This window comes from Hemiscyllium ocellatum, chromosome 9 (genome assembly GCF_020745735.1).
Source record: "Hemiscyllium ocellatum isolate sHemOce1 chromosome 9, sHemOce1.pat.X.cur, whole genome shotgun sequence".
In the NCBI taxonomy this organism is placed as follows: domain Eukaryota; kingdom Metazoa; phylum Chordata; class Chondrichthyes; order Orectolobiformes; family Hemiscylliidae; genus Hemiscyllium; species Hemiscyllium ocellatum.
This window is the reverse complement of record NC_083409.1, coordinates 22,068,476-22,082,366: the sequence shown is the minus strand read 5'-3', so window position 1 is coordinate 22,082,366 and position 13,891 is coordinate 22,068,476.

Sequence of the window (13,891 nt, the reverse complement as noted above, 5' to 3'; positions counted from 1 at the left end):
CAGTCCCATGTTCTCAACCATACCCTGAGTTTATCTGCCTTCCCTGTTAGGCCCCTTGCATTGAAATAAATCCCAGTCCCATGTTCCTAACATACCCTGAGGTTATCTGCCTTCCCTGTTAGGCCCCTTGCATTGAAATAAATGGAGTTTAATTTATCAGTCCTACCTTGCTCTCTGCTTTGTTTCTTCCTGCCCTGACTGACTTGCTCCTTTTCCCGACTGGACCAGTCTCAGATTGATCTCTTTCCTCACTATCTCCCTGGGTTCCACCCCCACACCTTACTAGTTTAAATCCTCCCAAATGAATCTCCCTGCCAGTATCCTAGTCTACTTGTGTTTCAGGTGCAATGCATCATGCTTGTGCAGGTCATTTCGACCCCGGTAGAGATTCCAATGATCCAAAAATGTGAATCCTTCACCCAGACACCAGCTCCTCAGTCATGTATTCATCTGTTCTATCGTATTCCTACACTCACTAGCTCGTAGCACTGGGAGTAATCCAGAGATTACTACCCTAGAGGACCTTCTTTTTAAATTCCTGCCTAACTCTGTACTCTCCCTTCAGAATCTCATCATTTTCCCTTCCTATGTCATTGGTTCCAATGTGTACAATGACCTCCTGCTGGTCCCTCTCCCCTTTTGAGTACATTCTGAACCCTCTCTGAGACTTGCTTGATCCTGGCACCAGGGAGGCAACACACCATTCTGATTTTTTAATGCAAAAACATCTGTCTGTGCTCCTGACTAGACAGTACCCTATCACTATCTATCACTTGGAACCCCACATACCCCTCATTATATTGGTGCCAGTCTTCGTACCAGAAACTTGGCTGTTCATGCTATGTTCCCCTGAGAGTCTGTCACCCCCTATATTTTGAGATGGTGCTATTTTCTGAGTCTGTAGATTGTGAAGGAGCAAAGGTGGTCTTTGATCTTTAGTAGAGTGATATGGTTTTCCCGTCAGATGTGGAAGTTTAGGGAGAGTTTCCATGTGACTGGTGATTATGTCTGCAGGAAGTGTCTTTGCTTGTGAATCCTACCAATGGCGTGGATCGGTTGAAGCAACAGTTAGTGGCAATGAGGAATTTACAGGAACTCGGGGGTGTGATGGACGGCAGTTATAGGAAGGGAGAAAAGCTGCAGATACATTCAGGTAGATGGGTTACCTCCAGGAAAGGTAAGAGAGGGAGGCAGGTAGTGCAGGAGTCTCCTGTGGCTATTCACCATCTTTTTACACTAAATAACAGTGCTCCAGGTTACCTTAGTACTTATGGCTTAATTTTTTTTAATTAATCAAGCGACAGATTTCAATAATATTGAGTAACAGAGGATCTTATATATACAATAATCTTATATCAGTATCATAAGGTGTTTTATATAAATATTCTTACACCCATAATATATGGATGTTACACATCCAGGAGTGTAATACACATTAACATGGGATGTGTTATATACAGAAGAATGTTTTCTTTCCACTAGTATGGTACGATATATGTAGATTTTTCTTTAGATTGGATTCCCTACAGTGTGGAAGCAGGCCCTTCAGCCCAACCAGTCCACACCGACCCTCCGAAGAGTAACCCACCCAAAACCATTTCCTTCCAATTAATGCACCTAATACTATGGACAATTTAGCTACGGCCAATTCACCTGACCTGCACATCTTTGGGAAAGATGTGGGAGGAAACACAGGGAGAATGTGCAAACTCCACACAGACAGTTGCTTGAGGCTAGAATTGAACCTGGGACCCTGGTGCGGTGAGGCAGCAGTGCTAACCACTGAGCCACCGGATTACACAAAGCATTCAGTTACATGCAAAGCAGCATTAAACCAAGCGATATTGTTTGTGCTGTTACAGAGTCAAAGAATCATAGAGGCCTATAGCACAGAAAAAGGCCCATCAGCCTAGCGTGTCTATGCTGGTCAAATACAACCACTTATCTACTCTAAGCGAAAGTGAGGACTGCAGGTGCTGGAGATCAGAATCCAGAGTGTGGTGCTGGAAAAGCACAGCAAGTCAGGCAGCATCCGAGAAGCAGGAGAATCGACATTTCGAGCATAAGCCCTTCATCAGGAATCAGCAAGAGAATCGACGTTTCGGGCAAAAGCCCTTCCTGATGAAGGACTTTTGCCCAAAATGTTGATTCCCCTTCTTCTCAGATGCGGCCTGACCTGTTGTGCTTTTCCAGCACCACACTCTTGACTCCACCTAACCCATGGCGTTGACTGCCATAGCATTGAAAGTGCACGTCTAAATGCTTATTCAATATTTTGAGGGTTTCGGCCATGGTTTACACCATGACAGGCAGTGAGTTCCTGATCCCCACCATCCTCTGGGTAAAAAGGTTTTCCCTCAAATTCCCCTGAACTTTCAACCCCTTCACTTAAATCTATACCCCCTGATCACTGGGGAAAAGTTTCTGCCTGTGTACTCCATTTCTGCCCCTCAATCACGCCCCCACTCAATCTGTTCTGCTCTAAGTAACATTACGCCAGTCTGTCCAATCTCTCTGCATCACTGGAATTCTCCAGCCCAGGCAACATCCTGGTAAATCTCCTCTGCACCCTCTCCAGGCTTTCATTACCCTCCCATATTGTGGATTCCAGAACCGCATGCAATACTCTAGCTGTGATGTAACCAGAGTTTTAGACAGTTCCAGATCCAGTCTATTGCAAGTAATCGTGACAAAAGATCCATCATTGTTGCTGTGATGTGGACTGGTACCAGTAAGATTCAACCAGTGAGTTTTACCACAGGACAGCCCTCAGGGGAAACTGAAGACTGTAAGAGAACCAACTAGAGATCTGTCTCAGGTCTGACTTAGCCTCCAACACAGCCCCTTACAGACAAAGCTGACACCGAAGCAAATTTCCAGAAAATGAGACCCCACTTTTGTAAATGAAGGACATCCCACTGTTTTTGAAGTCCCCGTTGTCAGGTAGGAAACAGAGCTGCCCAGTTGTGCACAGCAAGATCCCACAGACAGCAATGCCTCAATACTGAAGTAGCACTGTGAGTGAGAGTTAAATAAGAAACAGGACACCATGGAGATTGTCCCTCTGCTCTTTGTCAGGCCATGCTAGGGGTTTATTTTCGGATACCTGGTTGAGAATGCAGTTTCTAATCAGCTTCTCCAGCAGTGCGGTTTCCCCTCAACACTACACGGGGCTGTCAGGCTGGTACTTACTCTCTGCATCCTCCAGGGGCACTTGAATCTATGAGTGAGGCTCCTGCCACTCCCACTCCCATGGGATGATGTCCATGGGATCTTGCTACACAGAAATAATCTGCAGGGTTTACTCTCCACTTAACCAGTGACAACACTTCGTGGCTGGCTAGCAGCACTTTGAGACAGCCTATGCTTTTGAAAGGGGATTTATAAAAGCAACTTCCAGTACACAAACCAGTTTCTCTTTCTTTCTCTCTCTGTCTCTGTCTTTGTTTCTCTCTCTCTCTCTCTCTCTCTCTGTCTCTCTCGCTCTCTCTCTCTCTCTCTCTCTCTTGAAGTCGCATGGGGTCCAGGGTGTACTAGCCAGATGGATAGAGAACTGGCTGGGCAACAGGAGACAGAGAGTAGTAGTGGAAGGGAGTTTCTCAAAATGGAGACCTGTGACCAGTGGTGTCCCACAGGGATCCAAACTGGGACCACTGCTGTTTGTGATATACATAAATGATCTGGAGGAAGGTGTAGGTTGCCTCATTAGCAAGTTTGCAGATGACACTCAGATTGGTGGAGTAGCAGATAGTGAAGGGGACTGTCAGAGAATAGAGTAGAATGGTGAGCTGGGCAGAGAAATGGCAGATGGAGTTCAATCCGGACAAATGCGAGGTGATGCATTTTGGAAGGTCCGATTCAAGAGCAACTATAGAGTAAATTGAAAAGCCCTGCGGAAAATTGATGCACAGAGAGATCTGGGTGTCCAGGTCCACTGTACCCTGAAGGTGGCGACGCAGGTCGATAGAGTGGTCAAGAAGGCATACGGCATGCTTTCCTTCATTGGACAGGATATTGAGTACAAGTAGGAGAAAGTGAGGACTGCAGATGCTGGAGACCAGAGTTGAAAAAAGCCCTGAAGAAGGGCTTATGCTCGAAACGTCGATTCTCCTGCTCCTCGGATGCTGCCTGGCCTGCTGTGTTTTTCCAGCACCACACTTTTCAACTATTGAGCACAAGAGTTGGCAGGTCATGTTACAGACTTTGCTTTGGCCACATTTGCAATACTGCATACAGTTCTGGTCGCCACATTACCAAAAGGATGTGGATGCTTTGGAGATGGTGCAGAGGAGGTTCACCAGGATGTTGCCTGGTATGGAACGGTGCTAGCTATGAAGAGAGGTTGAGAGGTTAGGATTATTTACATTGGAAAGGAGAAGGTTGAGGGGGACTTGATTGAGGTCTACAAAATCATGAGAGGTGTAAACAGGGTGGATGGCAAGAAGCTTTTCCTCAGGGTGTCATGAGTTCAAACTGAGATAGGAAAGGTTTAAGGGAGATATGCGTGGAAAGTTCTTCACGCAGAGGGTGGTGTGTGTCTGGAACGCATTGCCAGAGGAGATGTTAGAGGCAGGAACGATAGCGTCATTTAAGATTTATCTAGACAGATACACAAATGGACAGGGAGCAAAGGGATCCAGATTCGCAGAAAATAGGCAACAGGTTTAGGTAGAGAATCTGGATCAGTGCAGGCTTGGAGGGCTGAAGGGCCTGTTCCTGTGCTGTAATTTTCTTTGTTGCTGGAAAAGCACAGCAGGTCAGGCAGCATCCAAGGAGCAGGAGAATCAACGTTTCAGGCATGAGCCCTTCTTCAGGAATTCCTGAAGAAGGGCTCATGCCCAAAACGCCGATGTTCCTGCTCCTTGGATGCTGCCTGACCTGCTGCGCTTTTCCAGCAACACATTTTCAGCTCTGATCTCCAGCATCTGCAGTCCTCACTTTCTCCTGTAATTTTCTTTGTTCTTTGTTCTCTCTTTCAGGGGAAACTGAGATCTTTCTACCTCTATGTGTGGGCACAATGCCAGATCTCATGAAAACCAATGGGCAATCCAAGTACAGTCAAATCAAAATGATACATTCCGAATAAATGGGGAACATACCTTCCGCCTCTACCTGTCTCTATTTGCCATTAACTGCGTGTCCCGATCTTTCCTTCCTCAAGCTCTTCAGTTTCTATCCCAACCCAATCCCCTCTGGTTGTTCAATTAGAAGGGACTATGTCAGAGTGGTCAAAATTGGGATAGTCTGGCCATTCGCAGGCAATTGTCCATTCTATCCACCTTCGTAAGGCCAGGCTACAATTTGCGAAAATGTAAGAAGCCCCTGTGTTCCTTTAAGAAGGTGTGAAGGGAGTGTTTCTTCCACGTCAGAACGTCACGTCATTGTCAATAAGAGTCAGTACTGAGGGAGTGCTGCACTGTTGGAGGGTCATTGTTGAGGGAGTGAACACTGTCGGAGGGTCATTGTTGAGGGAATACTGCACTGTTAGAGGGTCATTGAGGGAGTGCAGCACTGTCGGAGGGTCATTGTTGAGGGACTGCTGCACTGTCAGAGGGTCATTGATGAGGGAGTGAGCATTGTCGGAGGGTCAGTGCTGAGGGAGTGCTGCGCTGTCAGAGGGTCATTGTTGAGGGAGTGCTGCACTGTCAGAGGGTCATTGATGAGGGAGTGAGCACTGTCAGAGGTTAATTGATGAGGGAGTGCTGCACTGTCGGAGGGTCATTGTTGAGGGAGTGCTGCACTGTCTGAGGGTCATCGTTGAGGGAGTGCAGCACTGTCGGAAAGTCATCGTTGAGGGAGTGCTGGACTGTCAGAGGTTCATTGATGAGGGAGTGCTGCACTGTCAGAGGGTCATTGATGAGAAATGCTGCACTGTCAGAGGGTCAGTACTGAGGGAGTGCTGCACTGTTGGAGAGTCATTGATAAGGAAGTGCTGGACTGTCAGAGGGTCATTGATGAGGGAGTGCTGCATTGTTGGAGGTTAATTGATGAGGGAGTGCAGCACTGTCAGACAGTCAATACGCTGTCAGAGGGTCAGCACTGACGGAGTTGGGATGGTATAATGTAGCTCATGGAATGTAACAAGGATCAGTGCTGAGGCCTGAACTATTTACAATCTATCTTGGACAATTGGAGATTAATCTGAGAAATGTTAATTTGCAGATGCAGCAAGTGATGAGGCAGGCAATGGAATCTTGTTGTTTCCTGTTTGTGAAATGGAATATGGACCCTCAGAAGGAGTTCTGCAGCAGAGTCATATCAAAGTCAAAACTCTGTTTTTCTCTCTCCAGAAGTTGCCAGTCCTGCTGACTTTCTTCAGCATTTTCTGCTTTTATTTCAGGTCTCTCACATCCACAAAATTGTGCTTTATAAACAGTAGCGATATTTTACTGTGCACAGTATTTTGTTGGGACCACATCTGGTGTATTGTATTGGTGTCTTTATTTCAGAACAGGTTAACTGTGTTTGGGAAAGCTCAATGAAGCTGATTCCTGGGATGACTGGAATGGGGAATGCGGAATGATTGATCAGTTTAGGCCTGTACCTACCTGAGTTTAGAAGAATGGGAAAGGTAAGATACTGAGGGATGTTTACCTTGTGGGAGAGTCTAGAACTGGTGATAACACGGATGGCATGATGGCTCAGTGGTTAGGACTGCTGCCTCACAGCACCAGGGTCCCAGATTCTATTCCAGCCTCGGGTGACTGTCTGTGTGGAGTTTGCACATTCTTCCCCGTGTCTGTGTGGGTTTCCTCCCACAGTATGCAAGTCAGGTGAATTGGCCATGCTAAATTGCCTGTAGTGTTAGTTGCATTGGTCTGGGTGGGTTACTCTTTGGAGGGTCGGTGTGGACTGGTTGGGCTGAAGGGCCTGTTTCCACATTGTAGGGAATCTAATCTAACACTTTTTAGAAATGTGAAATTTCCCTTGAAAGTGGAGTCTCAGAGAGATAAAATAGTGAAGGAGGTGTTCTGCAACCAAGTATTAGTCAGTGCATTGAATATAGCAGTTAGGCGGTCATGTTGACCCAACTAGTCCATACCAAACCTCCAAAGAGTAACCCACCCATTCCCCTACTAACCTACATTTACCACCAACTAATGCAGCTAACCTACGCTATAGGCAATTTAGCATGTCCAATGTAGCATGTCCAATTTAGCATGTCCAATTTAGCTAACTTGCATGTCTTTTGCATTGTGGGAGGAAACCGGAGCACCCAGAGGAAATCCACACAGACACGGGGAGACCATGCAAACTTCACACAATGAGGCAGCAGTGCTAGCCACTGAGCCACTGTGCCACCCCACTTTTGCAATCTTACGTTCTATTCTGGTCTCCCTGTTGTAGGAAAGATGTTGTTAAACTTGAATGGGTTCAGAAAAGATCTATAAGGATGTTGTGATGTTTGGAAGGTTGAGCTATAGGGAGAGGTTGAATAGTCTGGGGCTGTTTTGCCTGGAGCATCAGAGGTTGAAGGGTGGCATTATAGAGGTTTATAAAATAAGGAGGGGCATGCAGAGGGTGCATAGCCAAGGGCTTTTTTTCCCAGGGTAGGGGAGTCCAAAACTAGAGGGCATGGGTTTAAGGTGAGAGGGGAAAGATTGAAAAGGGACCTGAGGGGCAACGTTTTCAAGCAAAGGGTGGTGCGTGTATGGAACGAGCTGCCAGAGGAAGTGGTGGGAACTGGTACAATTACATTCAAGAGGCATTTGGGTATGTATATGAATAGAGGGAACTGCGCCAAATGCTAGCAAATGGGACTAGATTAATTTAGGATATCTGGTCAGCACGGACAAGTTGGACCGAAGGTTCCGTTTCCGTGCTGTACATTTCTGTGACTCTATTTCACATGGAGATGAGGATTTGTTTTCTCTCTCTGTGAGGGTAACTTCTCTAGTCAGAGGTGGGGAATACTTTGAGTATTTTTCATGCTGCCTTGGAAAGATGGGGGCGAGGGAGTGTCAATGGTTATTGGTGTGTTGTGGCATATTGGGGCTGAGGCCACAGTCAAATCTAACCATGAAGCTATTGGGTGGCAGAGCCAGTCGTATGTGTGTGCCTGTGTGTTGGAAGGGTTCTCTGTGCGACTGTTATTGTGTTACATTGTCACCAGTGCACTATCTGTGTTTCCCTCCACATTCATCTCCATTAGCTGCCTGGTTAACAGGACCCACCCTGCTCTTGACTTCCTGGGGGTCTCTCCGAGATGTGGGATGAACAGACAGACTCCAATATCTTCCTCACTAACACGGTGCATGTGGAGGGGCTCTGATGGAATAATGTGAGATTCCCCTCCCTTGCGCCAAACCTGTCTCCATATTTGTCTCTCTTATCCTCCTTTCATCTCTCTTCCTTGTCCTGTTCCTTTCTCCAGTTCCCCTCTGGTTCACTGCTTTGTTTCTCAGTAACCTTGATGTTGAGACCAAAAGAGAAAATGCTGGAAAATCTCAGCAGGTCTGGCAGCATCTGTAAGGAGAGAAAGAGCGGACGTTTCGAGTCTAACTGACCCTTTGTCAAAGCTCAAGGGTCAGTTAGACTGGAAACGTCAGCTCTTTTCTCTCCTTCCAGATGCTGCCAGACCTGCTGAGATTTTCCAGCATTTTCTCTTTTGGTTTCAGATTCCAGCATCTGCAGTAATTTGTTTTTACCTGGTGTTGAGTATGTCTCCCCGTACACAGAACCACAGAATTTACTACAGGGCAGAAACAGGCCATTCGGCCCATTATCTGCAGCGGTTTTATCCCCTTGTGCCAATCTCCTGTCTGTTTCCCATATCTGTGCACACTATTTCCACCTGGATAACCATTCCAATGCCCCCTCCAGAATGCATCCATTGAACCTGCTTCACCACATTTCCAGACAGTGCATTTAACACCCTAATTACTTGCTGTGTCGAGCAAATATTTTCTCATGTCACCCTTGCGTTGTTTGAACATCATTTTAAATCTATACCCCTGTCATTCTTGCTCCTCTTACAAATGGGAACACTTTCTCCCAATCTAATCTCTCTCACCCACTCGTGATTTTGAAAACCTCTATCAAATCTCACTCTCAACCTTCTCCTCTCCAGCCCCCTACTTCTTCAACAAATCCTTATCACTGAAGTTTCTCATTCCTGGAACCATTCTTGTGAATGGCCTCTGCACTCTCATCAATACACTCGCATCCTTCCTATAATGTGGCACCCGCACCTCTACATAACACGACTAACAAGTGTTATCTGTCTCTGGTCCATTCCTCTGTCAGTTTAGTAGCTGCCATTGGCCCTTGCTGACTCTTTGGATGAGGAGGGGAGTTGATAGGCTGAAGATTATTCCTTGTGAGGAACATGTGTAATGCTGATGGCTCCCACAGTCGAATAGCCCTGCTGATGCTGGGTGTGAAGTGTGGACTGTTAGATGGAAGGACAGATTGGGGATTTGAGGGCGCTGAGGGGCCAGTGTTGGGTGGGGAGGGAAGAGGTTTGATGTTAGGGTCAGTGTAAACACAGCTGTATCGAACCACTGACTGTTCACCTGAGGACTGAGGGAGGAGGCCGCTGATCACTGATAGTGGAGCAGCTCAGGAGCAGGCTGACGTCTTGCTGATGCCTTGATCTATAAATAAGGATTCTGTGTCACTGCAAGCTCTGAGAGAGTGAGAGATAACCCCTGGTAAGAGGGAGAGCACTTACACTATAACCAAGGTTTTTCAAACAACTAGATAATACAGGGTAAGAGGCAGCAAAGGCAACTCCCTCTCTCTTCATACCTTTTTTCTGATTGCGCTTCTGTTCACAAACCCACTGGTTTGGATCTCTCACTCCCACACGTAGTAAACCCTATAGAATCACTCCCACAGGTACTAAACCCTATTGAATCCCAGTATCACTCACTCCCACAGGTAGTAAACACTATAGATTCCCAGTATCTCTCACTCCCACAGGTAATAGACCTATATAATCCCCATATCTCTCATTCCCATAGGTCGTAAACACTATAGAATCCCCATATCTCTCACTCCCACTGGTAGTAACTACTATTGAATCCCCATATCTCTCACTCCCACAGGTAGTAAACACTATAGATTCCCAGTATCTCTCACTCCCACTGGTAGTAAACCCTATAGAATCCCCATATCTCACACTCCCACAGATAGTTAACCCTACAGAATCCCAGTACCTCTCATTCCCACAGGTAGTAAACACTATAGATTTCCAGTATCTCTCACTCCCACAGGTAGTAAACACTATAGATTCCCAGTATCTCTCACTCCCACTGGTAGTAAACCCTATAGAATCCCCGTATCTCACACTCCCACTGGTAGTAAACACTATAGATTCCCAGTATCTCTCACTCCCACAGGTAGTAAACCCTATTGAATCCCCATATCTCTCACTCCCACAGATAGTTAACCCTACAGAATCCCAGTACCTCTCATTTCCACAGGTAGTAAACACTATAGATTTCCAGTATCTCTCACTCCCACAGGTAGTAACTACTATTGAATCCCCATATCTCTCACTCCCACAGGTAGTAACTACTATTGAATCCCCATATCTCTCACTCCCACAGGTAGTAAACCCTATTGAATCCCTGATTTGGAGATGCCAGGGTTGGACTGGGGTGTACAAAGTTAAAAATCACACAACACCAGGTTATCGTCCAACAGGTTTAATTAGAAGCACACTAGCTTTCGGAGCGACGCTCCTTCATTAGGTGATAGTGGAGGGCTCGATCGTAACACAGAATTTATAGCAAAAATTTGCAGTGTGATGTAACTGAAATTATACATTGAAAACTTGATTGTCTGTTAATCCTTTCATCTGTTAGAATACAGTGATAGTTTCTCTTCTTTCATGTGAAAATCACAAAACCCTTTTTTTTAAAGTTGCATTCTTGGGTTAGCTAGACAATATGTTGAAGGTGTTAGCCCCCTGTGTTCTCTGTCCATGACTTGATGTTTAGATTGATTCTAATCTAAAAAGTGAGATAACAGTGTTTTACATAAATTCATGCAGTTTTTGAGCTCAGAGTTCTACATGAATGTATGCAGTTTTTGAGCAAAGTGCAATGTAACTCTGCAAGTACAAATTCACCCCACAACATATATGTGTGCATGTGGGTATTTGTCTGTCTGTGGGTGTGTGTCTGTCTGTCTGGGGTGGGGGTTGTGAATGTGAGAATGTGTGTGTGTGTGTATAGTGGGTGCAGAATGTCTTAAGTCTGTGAGGGGGTGCATGTGTGAGTGTGGGAGTGCGTGTGTCTGTAAGGGTATGTGTGGGTGTCTGTGTGAGCGTCTGTGTGTACCTGTGTCCGTGTTTATGTGACAGTGTGTGTGTATAGGAATATCTGTATGTGTGTGTGTGTTGTGCAATGGTTTGTAGTGCAATGTACCATGCCCAGATGAATGGGCATCGCACAACAATCAACAGACAGGAGGGTTCCCTCCCAGTTGGGGAACACTTCAGTGGTCCAGGACATTCAGCCTGGGACCTTTGAGTGACCATCCTCCAAGGTGGACTTTGGGACAGGCAGCAGAGGAAAGTGGCCGAGCAGAGGCTGATAGCTAAGTTCGGTACCTATAGGGAGGGCCTCGACTGGGACCTTGGGTTCATGTCACATTACAGGTGATCACCATTACACTGCACACACAGATATTCCTACACACACACACTCTCACATATACACGGACACAGGTACACACAGACGCTCACACAGACACCCACACATACCCTTACAGACACACACACTCACTCCCACACTCACACATGCACCCCCTCACAGACTTAAGACATTCTGCACCCACTACACACACACACACACACATTCTCACACTCACAACCCCCACCCCAGACACACACACACACACACACATACTTTGCGGGGTGAATTTGTACTTGCAGGATTACATTGCACTTTGCTCAAAAACTACATACATTCATGTAGAACTCTGAGCTCAAAAACTGCATGAATTTATGTAAAACTCTGTTATCTCACTTTTTAGATTAGAATCAATCTAAACATCAGGTCATGGACAGAGAACACGGGGACTAACACCTTTAACATATTGTCTAGCTATCACCATTGTGAACAGCTAGCCCGAGAATGCAACTTTAAAAAAAAGGGTTTTGTGATTTTCACATGAAAGAAGAGAAACTATCAATGTATTCTAACAGATGAAAGGCTTAACAGACAAACAACTTTTCAATGTATAATTTCAGTTACATCACACTGCAAATTTTTGCTATAAATTCTGTGTTACGATCGAGCCCTCCACAATCACCTGTTGAAGGAGCGACACTCCGAAAGTTAGTGTGCTTCCAATTAAATATGTTAGACTATAACCTGGTGTTGTGTGATTTTTAACTATATAGAATCCCAGTATCTCTCACTCCCACAAGTAGTAAACCCTGTTGAATCCTCATATCTCTCACTCCCACAGGTAGTAAATGCTATAGATTCCCAGTATCTCTCATTCCCACAGGTAGTAAACCCTATAGAATCCCCGTATCTCACACTCCCATGGGTAGTAAACACTATAGAATCCCAGTATCTCTCACTCCCACAGGTAGTAAACACTATAGAATCCCAGTATCTCTCACTCCCACAGGTAGTAACTACTATTGAATCTCCATATCTCTCACTCCCACAGGTAGTAAGCTCTATAGAATCCCCATATCTCTCACTCCCACAGATAGTAAACAGTATAGATTCCCAATATCTCTCACTCCCACAGGTAGTAAACCCTATAAAATCTCCATATCTCTCATTCCCACAGGTAGTAAACACTATAGATTCCCAGTATCTCTCACTCCCACAGTTAGTAAATCTTATCGAATCCCAGTATCTCTCACTCCCACAGGTAGTAAACACTATAGAATCCCAGTATCTCTCACTCCCACAGTTAGTAAATCTTATAGAATCCCAGTATCTCTCATTTCCAAAGGTAGTACACCCTATAGAATCCCAGTATCTCTCACTCCCACAGGTAGTAAACACTATAGAATCCCAGTATCTCTCACTCCCACAGTTAGTAAATCTTATAGAATCCCAGTATCTCTCATTCCCACAGGTAGTAAACCCTATAAAAACCCAGTATCTCTCACTCCCACAGGTAGTAAACACTATAGAATTCCAATATCCCTCACTCCCTCAGGTAGTAAAGCCTATAGAGTCTCAGTATCTCTCACTCCCACAGATAGTAAACCCTACAGAATCCCAGTATCTCTCATTCCCATAGGTAGTAAACACTATAGATTCCCTGTATCTCTCACTCCCACAGGTAGTAACTACTATTGAATCCCCATATCTCTCACTCCTACAGGTAGTAAACCCTATTGAATCCCCATATCTCCCACTCCTAAGGTAGTAAACACTATAGATTCCCAGTATCTCTCACTCCCACAGGTAGTATACCCTTAGAATCCCCATATCTCCCACTCCCACAGGTAGTAAACACTATAGATTCCCAGTATCTCTCACTCGCACAGGTAATAAACACTATAGAATCCCCGTATCTCACACTCCCACTGGTAGTAAACACTATAGATTCCCAGTATCTCTCACTCCCACAGGTAGTAACTACTATTGAATCTCCATATCTCTCACTCCCACAAGTAGGAAGCCCTATAGAATCCCCATAGCTCTCACTCCCACAGATAGTAAACAGTATAGATTCCCAATATCTCTCACTCCCACAGGTAGTAAACCCTATAAAATCTCCATATCTCTCATTCCCACAGGTAGTAAAAACTATAGATTCCCAGTATCTCTCACTTCCACAGGTAATAGACCCTATAGAATCCCCATATCTCTCAATCCCACAGGTCATAAACACTATAGATTCCCAGTATCTCTCACTCTCACAGGTAGTAAACCCTATAGAATCTCCATATTTCTTACTCCCACAG